The sequence below is a fragment of the Temnothorax americanus genome, unplaced genomic scaffold (genome assembly GCF_048541705.1).
Source record: "Temnothorax americanus isolate GAGA-0224 unplaced genomic scaffold, ASM4854170v1 Scaffold5, whole genome shotgun sequence".
Taxonomy (NCBI): Eukaryota; Metazoa; Arthropoda; class Insecta; order Hymenoptera; family Formicidae; genus Temnothorax; species Temnothorax americanus.
The window spans coordinates 1,193,546-1,213,580 of NW_027509657.1; the positions used below are offsets into that span (position 1 = coordinate 1,193,546).

Genomic DNA, 20,035 nt, shown 5'->3' on the forward strand with positions numbered 1-20,035 from the left:
GCGAAATACGCAATTTTTCTGCCGATTACACGCGCAGCCGAGCTCCGCTGTGCGCGTAAAAGCATATATATATCCATGCTTATACAGACCCGTCGATATATTATACCTGTGGAAATAAGACATCAAGACGGATCCTCGTGGGTTCGGATTGGCTAACGCGACAAATCACATTTGCGGAAAGGAACGATCCCAACCTTTTACGTTCCTAGACCAGAGGACACTTCGTAATTTTGCATTGTTAATTTCTAATCAAGTAACATTGTTGTGCCATATACAATAATAGCAGCAAAACAGCAGTTAATTATAAATAATAAAATGAGACAGAAATAAATTTAACCGAAAGGGAAATAGTCTCGGTTGGATTTTTGCAGCAAACATTGGATACCGCGATGGATAGAAACACAAAACATTAGCGGTGGAGCCAATCGTCCGCGAATAATCTCAAAGGAACGGCCAATTCATTTGAATATACGGTAGCGCCATTTTACCGTATACGGGCGTAAAATATTCATGGCTTTTTCCACCTCGTAAACTTGAGGCCCGCGCATATCCGCGGGGATCGAACCGGATTTTCTGCGCATAAATTATTCGGGCGTAATATATAGTGCACGCTTTGCAGCCGAGAAACTTTTAATTGTAAAACTTCGCGTTTTGCAATTAATATGTCGTGCCGGCCATTGCTCGCCGTATTCGCGGCTTTTGTGCCTTCATTAATTTAGAAAATAAGCAAGCACGTAATTGTTAACCCAAGTAAACTGCTTATTCCTGCCGCTGTTTGAAATCGATGTGAAGCACATAAATAATTGGAAGAATACAGCGATTTGTATCACGATATGAAAACGATATATAAAAAGGCATTTTGATAGTGAAGCTAACTATCGATCAATAAATATTTCTTTGGCTTCCATTTAATTTTTACTGTAACCCTCTCTTCTTTTTATTTTTCATATCACATGCTAGGTGAAAAAGATATAGCTTCCGCGTGACAAAGAGCGCAGCTTAGTGATGTTTTTAAGCGGTGTAATTTCAACGGGACGGTATGACAAAGCGGGACGCAAAGTAAATGGCAACTATAAGGGTGAAATCAACCTGTTTTCTCTCTTTCTCTCTGTTTCTCCTCCGCGAGAGGTAAATTCGATACGACGGAGGCTGCACCCTTGATTTGCCACGCGGAGTGCCACCGTTGTTATTCGTCAGACCTTAATTTTAGCTTTTCGCAGTTTCTCCACTTTACGAGGTTATTATACAAGAAAGAATAATAGGCAGCTTTTGGTCGCGCGTAAGAGGCCGCCATAAGCTCTGACTTTGGCGTGCGGCGAAGCCCACACATTTGGCCCACTCTATATGCGTACAAAATACATCCGACGAGAGAGAACTCTGTCATTTTCGTGTGTATGCAAATATATAGATCGATCTTCAAGCACGATGAATCTCAATGAGTCATCCTACGTCTCAATTTCATTTACGAGACACGAGAGTTATTGGAGAAAATCCTATTTTCCATTAAACTTCATTTACGAGATAGCTGGTGTGACGACGACGGGTAAAGTACAGTTGATCTTGTCAGCTCTCCCAAGTCTTTGTTAATTGAACATAAAAAACGTTTGAGCTTTGAGAGAGAATATTTCCATTGAAATATTTTCCGATCGTTGACATATGAATATATATATTTGCAAACGTATAACAATGTTTTAAAACATTATTCCTAAATTGATTGAATAAATAATTTATAAATATTCCAATATAAACTTAAGGAAATTATAATTGCGTGAGATATATTTTGATGGTCTATCCATTATATAGATGAGTCTATCTGTAAACAGAATTCCGTATACGAAATCGATCGTCGAGACATTGTTCGCGTTCGTAGTATGCAACGAGATAAGGGAACATCGATGCGGTGTACTCGGCATTCCTACAATAGCGTCTCTCCAAGAGAAGCGGCGCGGCGGCGTCCCTGCACTACCCTTGATTATGCGAGCGTAACAAAAGCAAGCGTATACACACCGCCCGCGAACCGTAAAGAGAAACGCTTCCGCCGTTTCCACTTGCTCTCGCGGACGTAAACTTTTTAAAGTCGCGTTACCGGCTAATTCCGACGTTCGCGTCGACGAGAAAACGAGCCGCGTTCTTCGTAACTAATTAAAAAATGCAAAACGAGGAAACTCGACAGGCTTTTAAGCGAGGAGAAAAAAGGACAGCGCGGCAATGCTTAGTTTATCTCTTTGGTATCCCAGTTTTTTCTCATTCGGGAAAGATATATATATCTGGAGTTTTCATCAAATGGCTTCTTTCCTTCTTTCAACCAAACTTCAGCAGTTTTTTAGCGCGGACAATTTTAACAAATTTTTAATTACTTTTATTGCATATACATATAGCCAAATATTTTATAATAGTTTCTTAACGTAATAAAAATATTAGTTAAAAATCAATGAGCTTCAATTTATTTGATCAAATTGTGGAGAATTTAGATTTTCGTGGAGAATTATATTTTATAAGGTTCAGAGACAATTAGATCAATCCCGTCAGTCTAAATCTGTTTTCTCAAGTAAACTCGATTTCAAAGGAAGCAGATTTATGATAAAGACAGATAAGTGGAGAAAGCGTTTAATCGAATTTATGCTAAGGAATAAGAAATGATCAAAGGAAATTGATATAATTATCGGCCTATTCTACGTTCAAACTAATTAAAAATTTCTTCTCTTCTCAAGGCTTTCTTCAAGCTCCGAAAAATATTACTCTCTTAGAAAATAGATCGCGCAAGGGCTAAATTGATTGCCAGTTTTATTACTCGCTTGATGTAGCGCAAAAGCAAAAGAAACGCCGTCGGCAGTATACGGTATAGCGCAATGAACTTTTCAAAGGCGCGTTAACCACCCATCTAATTGCACTTGTGCAGTGAAAGCGACCCGTTCTTTCGCGAATAATTAAAAAATATATACTCGTCTTTTTCTAAACGGCTTAGCCATGCCAAGCAAATTTGCCACAATTCTCCCGAGAGAAACTTGAGGAAAACGTGAAAAACAGTCACTATTTCGTAAAATATATATGTATTTTTGCATAAAATGCAATATATAATCATAAGTTACCTAAGATAAAATAGTAATTTATAGATTTATAATTATAATGTAATATATAATGTTTATAATATAGAGAGTATATAATATATATTGTATATGTATAATATAATATATTGTAAATTATATAATTTAGAATTACAAGTATAATTATAAATTATAAATCATATTATAATTTATAAACATTAAACATTAATTGTTGATGGAAAGTTTAAAGTAATCAAAACTTAAGCTTAAAATAAGTACTAATAAATTTATCGCAATTCATGAATAATCATGAATCATGAATCATGAATCATAAATCATGAATTTAATCCATATTTTTTTATTTTTATCAAACATTAAAATTAGTGATTTAAAATTTCTTCTAAAAAATATATGGATTATGAAAAGAAATTATTTAAATCAATTGTATCTATATATATACTTACAAATATATTAATATATTAACCGGAATCGAATAATCATATAAAATCATATCTATATTAATATAAAACGCACGTTAATTCAGAAGGATCGACGTTATTATGATGGTCGTTCTCGACAGATAATTGGATTGAACTCAAGTCGAGCGCTGAATCGAGTCAAGTTTTGTCGTACCTATTTTGCGGAAGTTCGCGTGTGCCGACTTTGAGAGAGAGCCGAGTCCGCTCTCGGCTCTTGCATCTATTCCTATGGATTTAGCGATCTGCGAATAAAGAACAGGGAAAGAGAGAGAGAAGGTGGTTGACGGTATCCCCACAGGCAGCATTTCGCAACAGGATAATTAATCCCGCTCTCCGGAGCACGTTCGACCGTGCTCGATTTAAGGGTATGAAAGATGCAAAACGTGAAATGCGAGGGAGATACGAGCGGGCCCCCGACCTTATTCCATGAAAATGTAGAAATATCTGCTGTGTGTGTGTGTGTGTGTGTACCGTCCTTTCTGAAGAAGCGACCCTATTTTCGCGAAAATTGTTCCTAAAATATACAGCGGCGCGGGAGATATGTCGCATTTGGTTTTTATGACCGAGCTATGCTCGAGAATTTTCATCGAAATATGTAAAATATGCAAAAATGGAGAGGAAAAAAAATTTGAAATATTGTAACGACTATGGTTCAATAAAGAATTAAAATCTATTCTTTTTATCGTTTTCTGTAATCAGTATTTCGTCACATTTTTTGTGTGCGTTCATGCGTGAATTATTGTGAATATTCCTGTTACTTGATTACAATTTTCTAATGAAAATTGAAAATTGATGCTCTTCGCATTCTCAAGAAAATCCTTGATCCTCTCTAGGAAATGGCCATTAATATATATATTTAATAACTTATCTCCGCTTTTTTTTTTATATAACGTTATCAGACATAGCCGTGTCACCGGATACGTGACTTTTTTTTCGTTTAAAGGATAATATAATTTTTCACGAGTTCATGGCCGAAGTGGCGCAATCTCATTGATGGTACGACCAAGTTTAGCCGGTTGCTACGCGACAGAGCTCCTCCAGATGAAAACGTCAATTGCCGCAAACGTCGAAGGGGTCAGGAAGATATCAGAAAGACGTTTGGAGTCCGAGAGAAAGATAAGATATTTCTAGACAGCCGAAAAAGCGAACCCCCGAGGGTAGATATCGCGCGAATAGGAACCTCGTCCTCCGATCACGTTCGCGAAATTTCGTTGCTCTCCCGAAACGAAAAATCTCGCGAAGGAAGTGTCAATTACTTCATATCGATAGCAATAAGGGATTCCGAAAAGAAAAGACTGTCCTCTGAGGACAATGAGAGATCCCCGACAATGTCGACGCGCGAGAAGTAATTCCTTCGCCTCTCGAGGGGACCGGACGTCCATAGGAAAGGATTTTCCCTCCGTTGTGCAGCTATTTCCTCTTTGAGCTCTCCTTTCTTCCGATCGGACGGTGCTCTCGTACTTTTCTGTAGCGCATTATCGCCATTTCGGACCGGAATTACGAACGATCGTTTGGAAATGAATAATCAATCATGCGCATATGCAAGTTAATGAACTTCTGCATCGAATCTCGATTTACGTAATTTGCAATCTCAAGCAGTGCGTATAATATATATAATTTAGCCAATCAATAATCAACAAACTACGCATATATATTTGGATAAGATAATTAAATCAGAATATATACAATACTTTGTTGCAAACACGATAAAAATGCATAACAATATATTGTAGATAGAATTAAGTTTACTTAATTGATGAAAAATAATAGAAACCAAACTTTTCCTAAAAGTTATTTAAAAAGTAAACTTGTTTTTAATCACATCTTTGAGTATATTTAAAAAATTAAACTTATCTCTAGGAACATTGGTTTTATTAAATAAATAATAATTTTTAAATAGTCAGAGAGATGATTAAATTTTTAGTGATAATTTTATTTGGAATAAATTTTATTTCGACAAAAATTCATTGTTCTCAATTACTTGATGAATATATAGGTAATAAAAAAATAAAGAAAGATGTTTACACCTAGAAAAAAATGTAATAAAAAAGAATCTTTAATTGCACCCCTCCTTGATAAAAGATTTTCAACATTTTTCATCCAAAACATCGTGTTAAAAACATCGAGCAATTTCTTCAGCGCAGCTGTTTTATTGTAGAAATATGCATACATGTGTCATTTGACTATCGCGAATCATCCTGATCGATTCTATATTGCTGGAACGAGGCCGGGACGTATAACGGGGATGAGAAACTCCATCTCGCGCCGAATATGTGTCCATACGTTCGTGATCTAATCGCTCGCGGAACAAATTTTACTCCAAGCCGCGATGAAACTCAATTAAAACACCTCGCGCCGTCGCATTTATCGAAGAGCCGCGATCGAAAATATAGAAGCTCCCGAAAGTGAGGCCTCGACGGAAAGTCGGAGTCAGTTTTCCGAAACATTTTCCGTTTATTCGCCGTGTATTCGCCGTTCTCCCGGCTCCGTCGAGCGGCTTAAGTGGCAAAAAACCCACCCCCGTGTCTGCGCGAACTCGCTTTAACTTGGATGCACTTTAAACCCCCACCCCCTGCTTCACCTGCCGCCGCCTGGCTTTTCTAAACGACCGGGCCCGCTTTTGTCTCACTCTTTTCAGCCCGAGGCTGCGCGAGATCCGTTAAATCGCCCTATCTCCCAGCCGGAGCCCTGACTATTTTTTATTTTGCTTCGCCGTAAAAGAACCGGAACGAGAGTCATAGCTCTTTGTCGAAAGTATATTAGCACTGATGATACTAGAGAATATGTATACTGTATATAATTAATTTGCGACAATTTTCAATGAACTCGGAACGAACGTTCCGTGTCTGAATGACGTTTAGATGAAAGTTTATATCAGTTTTTTATCTTTATAGCTACAATTATATTAAAAAACTCAACTCTTGCTTTTTAACTAAAACTTTATAATAATTTTATAGCAATTTTCAATGCCTTTTCTAATCAATATGAAATATAATATACCTCATTTATAACTATTTTATAAATTATTTATTTAGTACGTGTCTTTATTTTTTAAATCTTGGAAAATACGTGATGTATGTGTGTTAAACGAAAAGCAATTTAAAATTATATTTAATGTACCATTCTATCACTGTTTGCAAATTTAACTAATATAAGTGAACGAGTGAATATCTATTCGCTCGATCATCATGACACTCCAACATCTCGAAATGCGAATTGCACTTTCAAACGGCGCGCACAATTCCGCCGCTTTGTCGAGGTAGATTCTTCCTCTTTCGAGAGAGAATCGCTCTCCCAGCGATATCATTCGCGTAACACATGTAGAAGCGGGACATGTAGAAGAGGGGTTCTCCAAAGCGGAAGGGTTCTCCAAAGCGCCGGAGTTAAATCCGCAAGTGTGTTTCGACGAAAAGACCACGGAGAGGTGGCACACACCCGGGCTTTGTGGGCGAAATATGTGTTCGGGCAACCCGAACCTTCCTTCCCAACCTTCCACTCTCATCAGCCCTTTCAACCGTCCATAGTAACTTGTAACATAGTAACTCGGCCCCTTTTATGTTTACGGCTCTGCGCGGGTTAATAAACGCTCCTAAATTACGCCGTCGCGCCACTCGGTCCCTTCGCAAAAGTGCGAAAAAGCGTATTCGCCTTGACTGCTCAATTCTTTTTTCATACGTTTGGCAATTAGTTAAAAAATTTCCTAATAACAAAAAAATGTGTCCAAAAGCTAATTTATCCTTTAATTATATTTTAAGATAATATCATAAAATCAAACTTATTTATTTCTTGATACAAGCAATATAATTTAGACACTCTCGGCTTTCCCATATATGTATATACAATTCTGAAGAAGAAAATGTTTCTTCTTTTCTCCGTTTTCATTCTTCTCCGTTGCCTTGTCGAAACTTATATGTATAGACATCACGTATTCAAAATTTGCTTTTCTACATCTCTCCTTTCCATATCTATATTCGTTATATTCACTGTATCTTGTTAGCATTCGAAAGCATTGGAGGCTTTGTTATTGGCCGATGCCATCCCGGGACCTTTTGCAGAATACCGTCTTCCCGTCTTGACCCGTAACATTCGGTCCTCTTATTAAACATATTCGCAAGGACAACCCATGCGCGAGACATTGTAACTCCAACGAGCTAATCCTAGAGGAAAACGGGGCAGCAAGAACTCCCGACGAAATCCTATTACGAGGGACAAATTACTTCTGCGAGATATCGATCCTGAGCGCTCTAACGTGACGCATCAAAGTCTCTCGGCTAATTTCTGCCGTTGGTTGGTTCTCAGACAAAAATCCGATTAAGTCGTTTATACGAGACACGTGGAAAATAGTGAAAGAAGCAAACATCGAAGAAAAAAGTTTGGAAAACGTGAGATCAAAAAAGCTCCCTTAGATTAAAAATAAAACATCTTCCGAATATCAAATTTCCAAAGCACATAAAAATTGGTTATTATTCTTGTTGTTGATTTAATCTGTTGTTAATTCTGTCTCTAAAATTTTACTCTAAACTAAATTTAGAGTAAAATTTTAGAGTGAACTCTTTTTTGCCGGATTATTTTATATTAAAAATAGACAAGAAAAAAGAAATAACTAGTAAAATGTTGATAAAAATTTCTTAAATATATATGTTGAGTTTTTACTTTAAGATTGTTGCGAGATTCTCAAAATTACAGTAGGAGTTTCTGGGAAACTCTGAATATGTTCTCAGATGTAATACCAGCATACACGGAAGATGGATAAGATACCAAGTGCTGCGAGAGTGTAACAGAAACCTCTTCATGCGCCGCGCCGTCAAACGATCTTCCCCGATGTATCCGGGCGGTAGTTGTACCGCGCCATATTTCCGGTTACTCGCGGCATCATGAGCTAACATTTGTTCCAGTTATTTCTAGCCGGAACTACCGCAACTCGTTGTGTTGTAATGGGATTACAAAGCGACGAGGTAAAAGCTGCAGAACTCGGGCCCCTCCGCCCGCGTTCCCGCGGGATTAACGCAACCCCGTAATATACGGTAAATTTGCACGGTAATCTCCCGTTTCAACGGGAAGAAGAGATAACGGTTTCGAAGTAAGGAGACTTTCCGACTAAAAAGATTGTAATGTACCGTAGAATATTGCTGCAATTGGTAATAGTTAGCTTTTATCAAGCTCGTGTAAATTCTCGACGAAGTAATATGTACATTTTAAATAAATTTTGCACAGTCATTTTACTTTATATGTAATTGTATATATATTATAGTTTCTTTAATTTCTTAATTATTTCGAGAAAGATATCGAGAAAAAGTTGAATCAAATATTGACTCTGAGAACAACTCTCCTTTATTTATCTTACTAAAGATATTCCACGCATTTTTAATTATACATGTTATTACAAAGCATTCTAAATAAATCTAATTTTTTATAATGTAAAAATTAAAATTGGAAATATAAATCCGTACAAAATTTTCGAATAAAGTAAGAAAATAACGCGGAACTTATTTCTCCTTATGTATACGCTCGAAAGAAAAGGTCTGACAAGAAAACGTGCTAACAAAAAAAAACCATCCCGTGAGGTCGGCGAAATCGATAGAATCTTTCGGGGCATGCCAAACTAGTCCGGTCTCCCGCGGTAGTTTTATTCGCGTTCCTCGATCTCGCCTAATATGTTCGCCACAAAAGACCACGGAGAGGAATTTTCCGGCAAAATTGAGCCCGCGGTCGACTCGGGAAAAGCGAAAATGTTGGGAATGTCTCGATTTTCTTTCCCGAGGGTGAGCGTATCGAATAGAAAAAGAAGAAAGAAATGAGAGAAGCGAGGGAGAACGAGGAAACAAGGAGGGCAAAGAAAGTGGAAGGTAAAGTATGTAAAAGAGGGAGAAAGCGCGTGTAATTGCGACGGGACGAAAGACGGATCGCGAGATCTCGAGAAGGGGGCGACGCGAGTGGCGTTTGCATTGGAAATTCGACGAGCTGACGTCGGTCGGAGCAGACCAGTTTGGCGAACGGCCAGACATCCGGTACCCAGACGTGCGTCGTCCGCTTTCCCATAACAATAACGGTATCAACTAATGAATGCAATGCAGTTTCCCAACCCTTGTCGCCGGAGTCTGATCTACTTTGACCCTCGCCGAGTTCGATGCTCTCCTCCGTGCATACATATGGATCAGCTAATCAAGTTTCAGAAAGGATAATGAAAAAACGTTATTAAAAAGCACTGTCTCGCGGTGCTGGACGCTCGAAGAGGAAAGTGCAATAACTCGACTTAATAAATTTTAACCAATATTCATTTAAGTCACTCGATATTCTCTCCGACCACAGTAATTCCGTTTGTTACTCCCGTTTTGAACGTTTTCATTTTAAAATTTCCCGTTTCGTTAAATATTTCGTTTACTCTTTATAATTTAGTTACGTATTCCTCTCTCTCTTTTCCCCTTTATTCTGTTAAAAAATAATTTTCTTTTCATAAAACTGTACAAATTACATTACTTATATCTCTATAAGACGTTCTCGTAAGCGTGATACAGTTAAAGAAAATGACCCATATAGAAAAAAGGGCCTCAAAGTCCCCGCGCCATTTCCACGCAACGGTATTCGCGCTGTGTGACATAAAAAGTAGCCACGCGACGAGCCGAGCCATGCTGCCGCGCCGCGCCGCGCCGCGCCGCGCGGCAATTAGTTCGGGTAAATCGAATTTCCATGCTAGAAATCTCGACAAAGCGGTAGCCGAGAGGCAGCCGGGGCTGTCATTTAATTTGTATTTAAATTGAGTGCCGAGAGCCACCCCTTCCTCCCTTTCGTCCTCCCTTCGCGTCCCTGTCGCGGTACTCCGGTGGACGCGACCGGAATAAAGTCACACCCGCGCGAGAGGGCTCGTTTTATTTGCAATGCCGTTCCCGAGTTTCGACGTCGCGGACTTAAGTCAATTATAGTGACGTTAATCGGACGAGATAAAGAAAAAAGGAGATTGAAAGAGAAAGAGAGAGAGAGAGAGAGAGAGAGAGAGAGAGAGAGAGAGAGAGAGACGACAGACGACAGACGTATTTCGCTGAATAACGGGAAAAGACGTTTCGATATGCCGGCGCAGCTTCTCCATTTCTTGAAGCAATTTAATAGACTTGCCGAGACAGTCGCGATCAATTATGTCGACCTTGAGAACGACCGCGCTGTCGATAATTAATGAACACCGTCGTCGGTTGTAATTTAGCTTACCTGGCGACGTAATAAATTGCTGCAAGGGTTACGGTGATGTCGTTGCGAATTTGTAACGCGACGGGAAAGCTCTCGCAAAGAATTTGCTAGCACCGGCAATTCGCATTAATTAATTGTGATTGTCCAACGATGCGCTTCGCAATGGTCATTTCGGCAAGTCAGGAATCGAAATAAGAAGCAACAATTAGATAGTGTACACTAAAATTGTAAATTACAAAAAAATTTGACAGTGTTGAGAATATCATACAAATTCCATATCGGAATATACGTATTCTCGTAATGTATACTACGAGAGAAACTATGGAGAAAGAAAGAGAGAGGGAGAAAGAGAGAGAGCTTAGAAGACCCGCAAACATGGGAAACACTCGCCATATTTGAGTTGTGTCTTCTCTCAACGATCAAACCAGTCGGAATTTACGGTTCCCGCGTTAATTAATCACTTCTCCCTTGCCAAATATCGGCGAAACGCTAATGCACGTCGCTAGAGGCGTTTACGCACAACGATGCGGAACAAACGCGCAAGCAGCAGCAGTATCCCGCGATATATATACGCATTAAAAGCGGAAAGGCGGCTCGACTCTCCAAAAGCGACTCTCTCTCACGAGCCCTCCCGCCTGTTCCCGCAAAACGGTAAATCGGCACGCGCATACGCCGATATTGTTCTGAGAGAGCAGCTGAAACAGCCGCAAGGACACGATTAAATTTCATTTCGAGGGAGCGTTAATTAAGCGACACTTAACGCACCTCGCGAAATGCATTTCTCGTTTATTCACGTGTGCATTCGTACCACACGTGTCCCGTGTATGCAACGAATTGGAACAGAATGAAAGAACTAATTACCTTTTTCGAAAAATGTAACGCGAACAAAATTTCAACCTCTTTTTCCACGCAAAATTAAGAAAGGGACAAATAATTTAGAGATCCGCGAATAAAACATAATCGACAAATTGTATAAACATTTTCTTTACATCAAAGTATAATCTTAACTTACTGAATTTATGGTTAATTTATTAAATTTTGAATCCGTCAATTTGATAAATTAGGGAGCTTGAAATTCGACCGAATTCTTATTAACAATCGAAAATCCGTAATCTTAACGAATAATGGTAACAGCGATAGCATTGCAGTTACGATCTAAAAATATTATCGCCAATTGTTCTCCCACGGCGATACGCCTAACGTACTATTGCATTAACGCCAATAAAAATACGTCATGTCAATAAAGATTAATTCATGGAGCAGACGCGCTGCAATGAGACCTGTAGCCAGAAGTTGATGATTCTCCGCACAGACCGAATTGTTTGTCGTTATATATTGTTCAACCGAATTTGCGCGTTACTCATTGGACACAGCGCTTTGATTAGCGGGCTACTGAATTTGCCAAATAATATGCCTCATGTTTGCACGACAAATGATGTTCTATATACATCTCCATATACGTTGAGTTTAATACATCCCATTGACGATATGCATTGCTGTCGAACAATATAAATATTTTCCTTCCCCGCCCGTAGAATATCATATGAAATGTTATATAATATGTAATGTAATGTATAATATATTATACATAATTATTTATAATAAATATACATCATATATATATCGCATTAGCAAACTATACTATGTGCAACAATATATAAGATAATTTTATTTAATAGTTACATTCTCAAGTAATATTATTGTTCTTATAGACGTATGTACATTTATATGTATACATACATGCGTGTGAATACTTTTTCATAAATTATAAATAAGTAATTTTTATTTTTGTGCTTGACCGTTAATATTAATATAGTAACTGAAAGCTTTGAGACACGTTGTGTAAAAGCTTTGCAACGTGAGCACAAATCCATCAGTATTATTCATCCATCACGTTGGACGTGTATGAAAAATAAGTTATATTCTTGGCAGATTCTAAACATCCGAAGAAGCATAAAAGCAAAACGGCAACATTCAACGTTAAATTAATTTTACTGAAATAATTGTTATTTATACTCATCGCTTTTAATTAATTTATCGCCGGACTTATCACGACGCTAATTGTCAACAATTAATTTAATATCATAGTGACAGGTAGTCATTAATAGTAAATTCCGTAATAGATCGCACGTTAATAATGATTAATATCACTTATCGATATTCCTGTCAAACTGATTGTGAGATCGCTGCTCTGCTCTGGCCAATATGCACATATTCACGAATTGACGGTCTCATACATTTTAATAAACGCTATCGAAAGATGCCTCATCAACAATTTCAACGATTTATTAAATTAGCAAATTAATATTTTACATTTATTAATACAAAATCTAATTGTACGTATACACAAAATTTAATTTACTTTACGGTTAAAATCAGCTTCATTAACATTATATGTAACATTATATAAAATATCAAGACAAATAATGAATAGGCATATATAAAATGTTATAAAATTTTCTAGAATTTTATCTTAATGATTAAAAAAAGAACGACAAACTGATGTACTAGTAAAAAATGATATTACTTTCATCATTTTCATTTTTGTTATAAAATAGATGATATCATTGTATTTGTGAGACGTGGGACGTGAAACATAGAATATTGTGAAAAACAATATTCTATGTGCATTAGGTAACAAGATATATGGAGCCGGCAGTGCCGTTAGATTAATGCGTCCCATTGTGAAAGGAGACAGATAGGTTCCCCTCGATATCATCTCGCGACATCGAAGAGCACCTGCTGCACTGTACTGCGTGTCTCTATTGCTACGGCAGGCTGCGGTGGTCGTAAAACACCGGCCGTCATGAAAAGCATATGATTTGGTACGCAGCAATTTTACTGCAATACAAACAAAAGAGAAAAAGAAAGAGAGAGAGTGAGAGAGAGAGAGAGAGAGAGAGAGATCATTAATGTCAGTTCCCGTTTATAGTTATCGAGTGATACTTTGCGCATAACGGCGGTCGAAACCGGCTGCGAATTTATCCCGCGGCGGTTCGCGTTTGTTATCTCTCGCGAGATGTACAGGGTGAATCAGAAGTTGTCGCCGATCATGATTATTTTTATTCTGAATTTTCATCATTCGATAATCTGGGTAACCTCATCCTCAGCTTTCCGTTTCCCGAGATAGATTAATTCAAAATTAATCGGCTATACTTAAAAATGTTGTACAAATTTTTTTTATTGGATATAGAAGATCTCCTGCCTCAATTTTCCGCCCCATATATCTGCAATTTGAACAGTTTCGATGGATCGATGCCGCGACATGTATCACACAGGTGTTCTTTCCTTTTCCAGGACTTTCGTATTAATCGCGTAGTACGGTTATGCGTGATAAACGTATGAAACGAATTATATATCGCCGAAATAGAAACGGACATGCACTCGATATGGATTCGATATCGAAAAGCACGTGCTGCAGCATTATCGGGAATCCCAACGGATTATCGAGACGCGAAAAACGCGTCGGTTAATTTCCGCACGAAAATGTACAAAACCATCTTGAAATTCACGGAAACGCTTTACAGTATTATTTGCATGTAAAACGTATTGAACGTCAGTACCACGCTGAAAATGTTCCGAATTTTTTTCATATCTCGATAATTGGATCATAATTGAAAATTCCATCAGCATTAATTACCGATAAAAAATTCAATAAACTATAAAAAATTTTAGTTTAGATCTAGCTTAACATTTAATGTTAAATAACCCTGTCTGGCATACTTCAATGTAATGTGTAATTCAAAAAATAATGAGTTTTCAGCTGAAAGGTAACCTGAAAATTTTTAACGTCGGATATCATCGAAATTTTTAACGTCGGATAATCATTGAAAATTCTAGTTGAAAATTTCATTAAAATTCATTATAAATCAGTGCATAAATTGACAAAGGGAGAAAATATTAATTGTTAAATGTTTTAACGTTCGCGAATAACAAATAACTTTTAAAATTCGATGCAATGTACAATGATATAGCGAGATCTTGAAAGTATACTTTGTCCATCTACATGTCAGCAGCAATATCGCGTGAAATTCGAAACAAAATGCGCGCTATCGTATCATTTTTTTTTTTTACGACGACACTAGTGCGAGATACAGCGTCACGTTTTCGTGTAAGTAATGTTTCTCCTGAATATCTTTTGTCATTTGAGATGCGATATACGAAATACATGCACGTGTCTCTATAAACGTTTTTTTTTATTTCCACGAGATTTCTTTCTCTTTCTTTATTCGTCTTCCTATGAGCTAAAACTATCAAACAGTTTTTGCTTATAAGTTATTTCTTACTTGCGATTATTAACTTTCTGTTAAAAAATCGCGCGCATTAATTAAAGTCACATTTTACCCTTTTCCCAATATTTATTACTAATTAAATAACAGTAATCGAAATAAACAATAAAATGTATTGTATTACTTGCCATTTTCAAAAACAATTTCACGATTTGAACAATATCCCTTTTTCTCCCTTTCTCTCTCTCTCTCTCTCTCTCTCTCTCTCTCTCTCTCTCTCTCTCTCTCTCTCTCTTACTTTCAAATTAATGTTAATTAAATTTTAAATTAACTTTCTTGAAAGAGGACTTGTGCGAACAATTGTCATAAAAAGACAGTAATAAAACCGAGCTCTCAGTTGTATTGTAAATGTATTGAAACGTAGACTGCGCTTTATTCCCCTTTCACAGTGGAATTATGGCACAAAGGCGCAATATTCCATTTTTCTTGAAAACATATATATCTATATTATTATTAAAATTGCGATACATCTGTATATGCATGTTCAACTTTTTGTGTCACAATTTTAATTAACATTTTTCGTAAATTTCGAACAATATTTATTTCATGCATTTACCAATAAATATGTGTATAAAACGTTCAAATATTATATTTCTTTGAAAGCAAAAGAAAAAGCGATATCCTTTTTATCTGCAAAATAATTTTGTTCTATAATCCTATATCTCGCGTACATTGAAAAACTTCCAATTTGTGTGACTACCGCTCTCTTTCCGGCCTTATAAATACCCCATCGCGTTAAACATAAAATACGTTTTCACTATCCCCGGGAACGAAAGTCGAGGTCCACGATAACGCCGTGAGTCTCGCGATAAAACGAATAAAGAGAGAATCAAATGAGAGCGTTTAGCGTTAAGTACGTGCCGCGAATACGGACATTCGAGCGTCCATATGAGTATATTATTAGTCATTGCTCCAGGATATCCATCGTTAGGTCGAAACGAGCGGCGGCGCGTGCTCTTCGTGCTCCCGCCGACGATTCTCGAGATGATAGCCGCGCGCACGGAATAACTTATGCCGCGCATGCAGCAAGTTCATTATTATTGCTGGTCCGCGCGGCTCTCCGCCTATTTGCATATATCGCGTTGCACATTGATGCACGCGGTATGCAGGACCACAGAAAATTTAATTGGACCGCGACAGAATTTAATTACCGTCGCTGCACTTTAAAGGTGTTCATTGCACCAAAGAACAGCTTGTGCGATACTTTTTGTTTCCCACAATATCGCTCCTCCACCAAAACCACATTCCTTCGCGGTAACTATATACGTATCCCTCTTCAAAAAAAGAACAGTTATATTGTCAATACACTAATACATGTACGGAGCGCATCTGATTGCACATCGATATCCACGAGAGCATTGACAGTCCGTTTACGAAGCACTTGCCAATCTGATGACGCAATTGCAATGGACGCGGTGGAAGGAATATTCATGTGTCGTTCATCGTGTTGACATTTGATTATACAATACGTAGGTGACGTTGATGTTAGATTGTATACAGAATGGAACCAAAGCCTATAGCGGTAAACTTCAGAAGTTTTACACGAGATATGGTTTTTTCGTGTATTAAGAATTTGTAACTGGAAGCTACGCGAATAAATATTATGTATAGAATATGGAAAAATGCGGAATTACTCTCTATATGGAGATCGTAGAGCATATTTTTACGTCCGCACGTATTCAAAATCTCATATTTAAGCAATTGTTTCATATAGCTTAAATAGAGTCACTCTAAACGAACAATATTTATTAACACAACGCGAAACGTGAACTGTGTGTTCAATATTCTGGCAACTACTACCATAACATTCTATACAGAAACAACTTCGAATATATACATTTACTTTACACAAAGCGCGACGAAACAGTCTCTCATATCCCGAAGGAAATCTCGCAGTTAGCAGTGTTATATAACAAGAAACTAAAATTACCACCCGTTGTGCTGTAAAAGTTGATAAAACAATTACACTCGTAGCAACTGCGGTGAAAAATATTTAAAGCCAAGTTTAAAAGTGTGCTAAGATATACCTATACGGTAGCGCGTAATTTTAAAAGACTTTTCTCCACAACTAAAGTTTGTTTGAAATGAAAAAATGAATTTATAAACGTAATTATTTAAATAACTATATTGTAAAAACTGACAGCTAAGCAGGGAACATATCAACGAAACAAATAAAGCATTTTATTTGCAGAAGGTCCGGATATAATTCGCATATAATACAACTGAATTAATGATAATAATTACCAATTATCAATAATTATCAATTATCTTTGATGTTGAAGTATATATTTTATGGGAACGTAATCTCGAACGACGTGCGGGCTCAACGCCGCGCCGCGATAAATAATCTCGATGAACGAAATTCGAAATTCGCTCTGCATTCTTTTCGATTGCCATCAGCATTGAATCGCGCGGCCTCCGTCGCGGATTTATACAGATTATATCAATAAAGATCAATAATCAGCGTGCGAAAGGGGTCGCATTACGGCTATATAACGCGAGTCGGCGCATGGCATGCATTATCATAATCTTAAAGGTGGCTCTATTACGGCGCTTATTGCGAATAATCGCGTTAACTGCGCCGCTGCGTTGCTGTGCAGCTAGTGCTGTTGCTGCTGTTACAGCGGCTCTCTGTTATCACTTCCCGACATTTCGCAGCCGCGCATAGTAGCCGTTAATCTTGCCGAGCGAGCTCTCGGGAAATTGCAAAATTGCCGTGCGTTCGATCGTCTCGATAAACGCGCGGTTATTGCGACCTTAATGAACATGAATTCCATACGAGTCCGTCCCGATAACAAAGTTAGCAAAACTAGTGAAATAAGAGAAAACGACTATTTTAAAAATAATCGTATCAGCAAAGATTAGATTAACAAAAGGTATAATGTAAATCGGAAACACGCATGCATAAATAAATATGAAATTACACCTAGCTTTTGTCTCTCTCTCTCGTTATATTTTTTATTAATTAATGGAAAGACAAAAATTACTAATTTATATTCTGTAGAAGTTATTTGCATCCTTTTTACCTGTTTCATACACGTATATATGTAAATAGATACGCAAATACAAATTTAAATAATATTGCAAGTTATATAGTTTGTTTATTGTTACGAAACAATGGGAAATTTGTTGTTACAGATAAATAAGCCAAGCTTGTGTGTGCGTGTGTGTGTAAAATGATACGTACGATATATTTCACGGAAAAATAATTAGCACTAAATATCGTTCCATATCTCTCTGTTTCATAATTAACGAGATGCATGCATTGAAATATGATATAGGTATTCTAATATTCATGCGGATATTTCATTCGGCATTTTTACAGTCTCATGGATTTTGTCGGACAGTTAAATATCTTTTCATCAAAAGCGGCACATTGCAACGAACAATAGAAAGATAATATAATCAGAAAGCTTCTAATTTATAATTAATAAGTTGCCACAAATAACGCAATGCGTTACAATATTCATATGAGTGTTCCGTTCCACATTTTTAATAATGTACATAAATTTTTTACAAATGCAACCGACAACGTATTTCGCGGAAAAACGGCATTACTGTTGCAATAAAAACAGTATAAATGCATTTTTAAAGAAATTTCATGTATGCTAAAAAATTATTTATAATTTATTTGACAAAATGTCACGTAAAATTTTTATTGTGTTAAATATAATATATTACACATAGGTATATACTTCAATTTCATTTTGTAAATTTTAATACAAATTGCTGTAAAACATGTACGTGTTTTTTTTTCATTAAACGCGACATCTGCGTCACGTAAAACATTTTCCCGGGGGAATCCCTTCAATTAATCAAGCTGGCTCTCTTTGTGCGCGCGGTACACGATACACTACAATATTCATACTTCATCCGTCATTTTGGAAATTTTCCCGGCTGGGAGCATCGCTTCCAGAGGACCAGCCAGTCATGTTTTGCCAATATCGCCGTGACAGCGCAACGCGGCGTCGTTTAATTTTTACTTTCGGAAGGCGGAGCACGCGCGTGGATCCACTACGAAGAAGGATGGCATTCGTGAAATCTTCATTGCGAGGTTTCTACTCTAAAAGACCATAGCGAGATTCTAATAAATTAAATCGCCAACGAAGTGAGCAAATCAAGGATCATTTATTTTATTATTATCAGATTTATCATTTTAACTGTACTTTCTGAGAATGTTCCTTACGTTTTCTGCAATCAAAATTGAGGAAGTGTAACGCTTGAATTGATTCTGTGCATATTTCTATGTTAAAATGTATATTTTCCTCTATATGTATATGTAGATATAATTATATTAATTACTATTATTATTCTTGTCATAATTTTATTGTTATTATTAATTTTTGCAAATTAAAATTAGACATTATGAGCTTTCATTGTTCCATAATTGCAGATTATAAAGCAATATGATTTATCTTATTATTTACAAATAATTTTATCAATCTTAACACCTTTTTCCCGATATTATCTATAACAAATATATTTTTTTAAACTGAAAAAAAACTGTTGGAAATACAAGATTTTATGAATATAACGCTGACGAGGTCGAATCTGAATGGTGAATACAAAATGATTCCCCTTATTCATGAAAATCAATGAGTGGCAAGGGTTAAGTATAGGCGATATAAATATACGTAGACGTAGACAGTATGTCCGCAGAACTTTTATTGCTTTTTAAATCTAAACTGTTTATCACGCAAAAAGTTATATCATCATTTTATTTTTTAATATTTAATTGCTGGAAATATATTTTTATATAGCACGATAAGCTTTGCTTTTATCATTATTACTTTTTATATAAAATATATAAGATAATTCATAAACATGCAAAATTGACTTCGACTACCAATACCTTAATAATTATGATATTGAAATAAAATGATCATTTCAGTATAAAAATCCTAATTTCCATCAAGTTTTGCAATCCTTTTAATTTTACATAAATATGCTAAAGTATTATATAATAACATGACGCTTTTTTATCAGAGATATAAAGAGTTTAAAAAACTGAGGACAGGTAAAATAAAAATAAATGGCGCTCTCT

The 20,035-nt window shown here is 36.7% G+C and overlaps 1 protein-coding gene across 2 annotated transcripts in view; it reads right to left on the minus strand.

The window, feature by feature from the left end:
* The window catches only part of LOC143903781 (uncharacterized), a 65,930-nt gene that overhangs the window by 22,128 nt on the left and 23,767 nt on the right, over nt 1-20,035 (minus strand). The gene's annotated exons all lie outside the window — the stretch shown is intronic.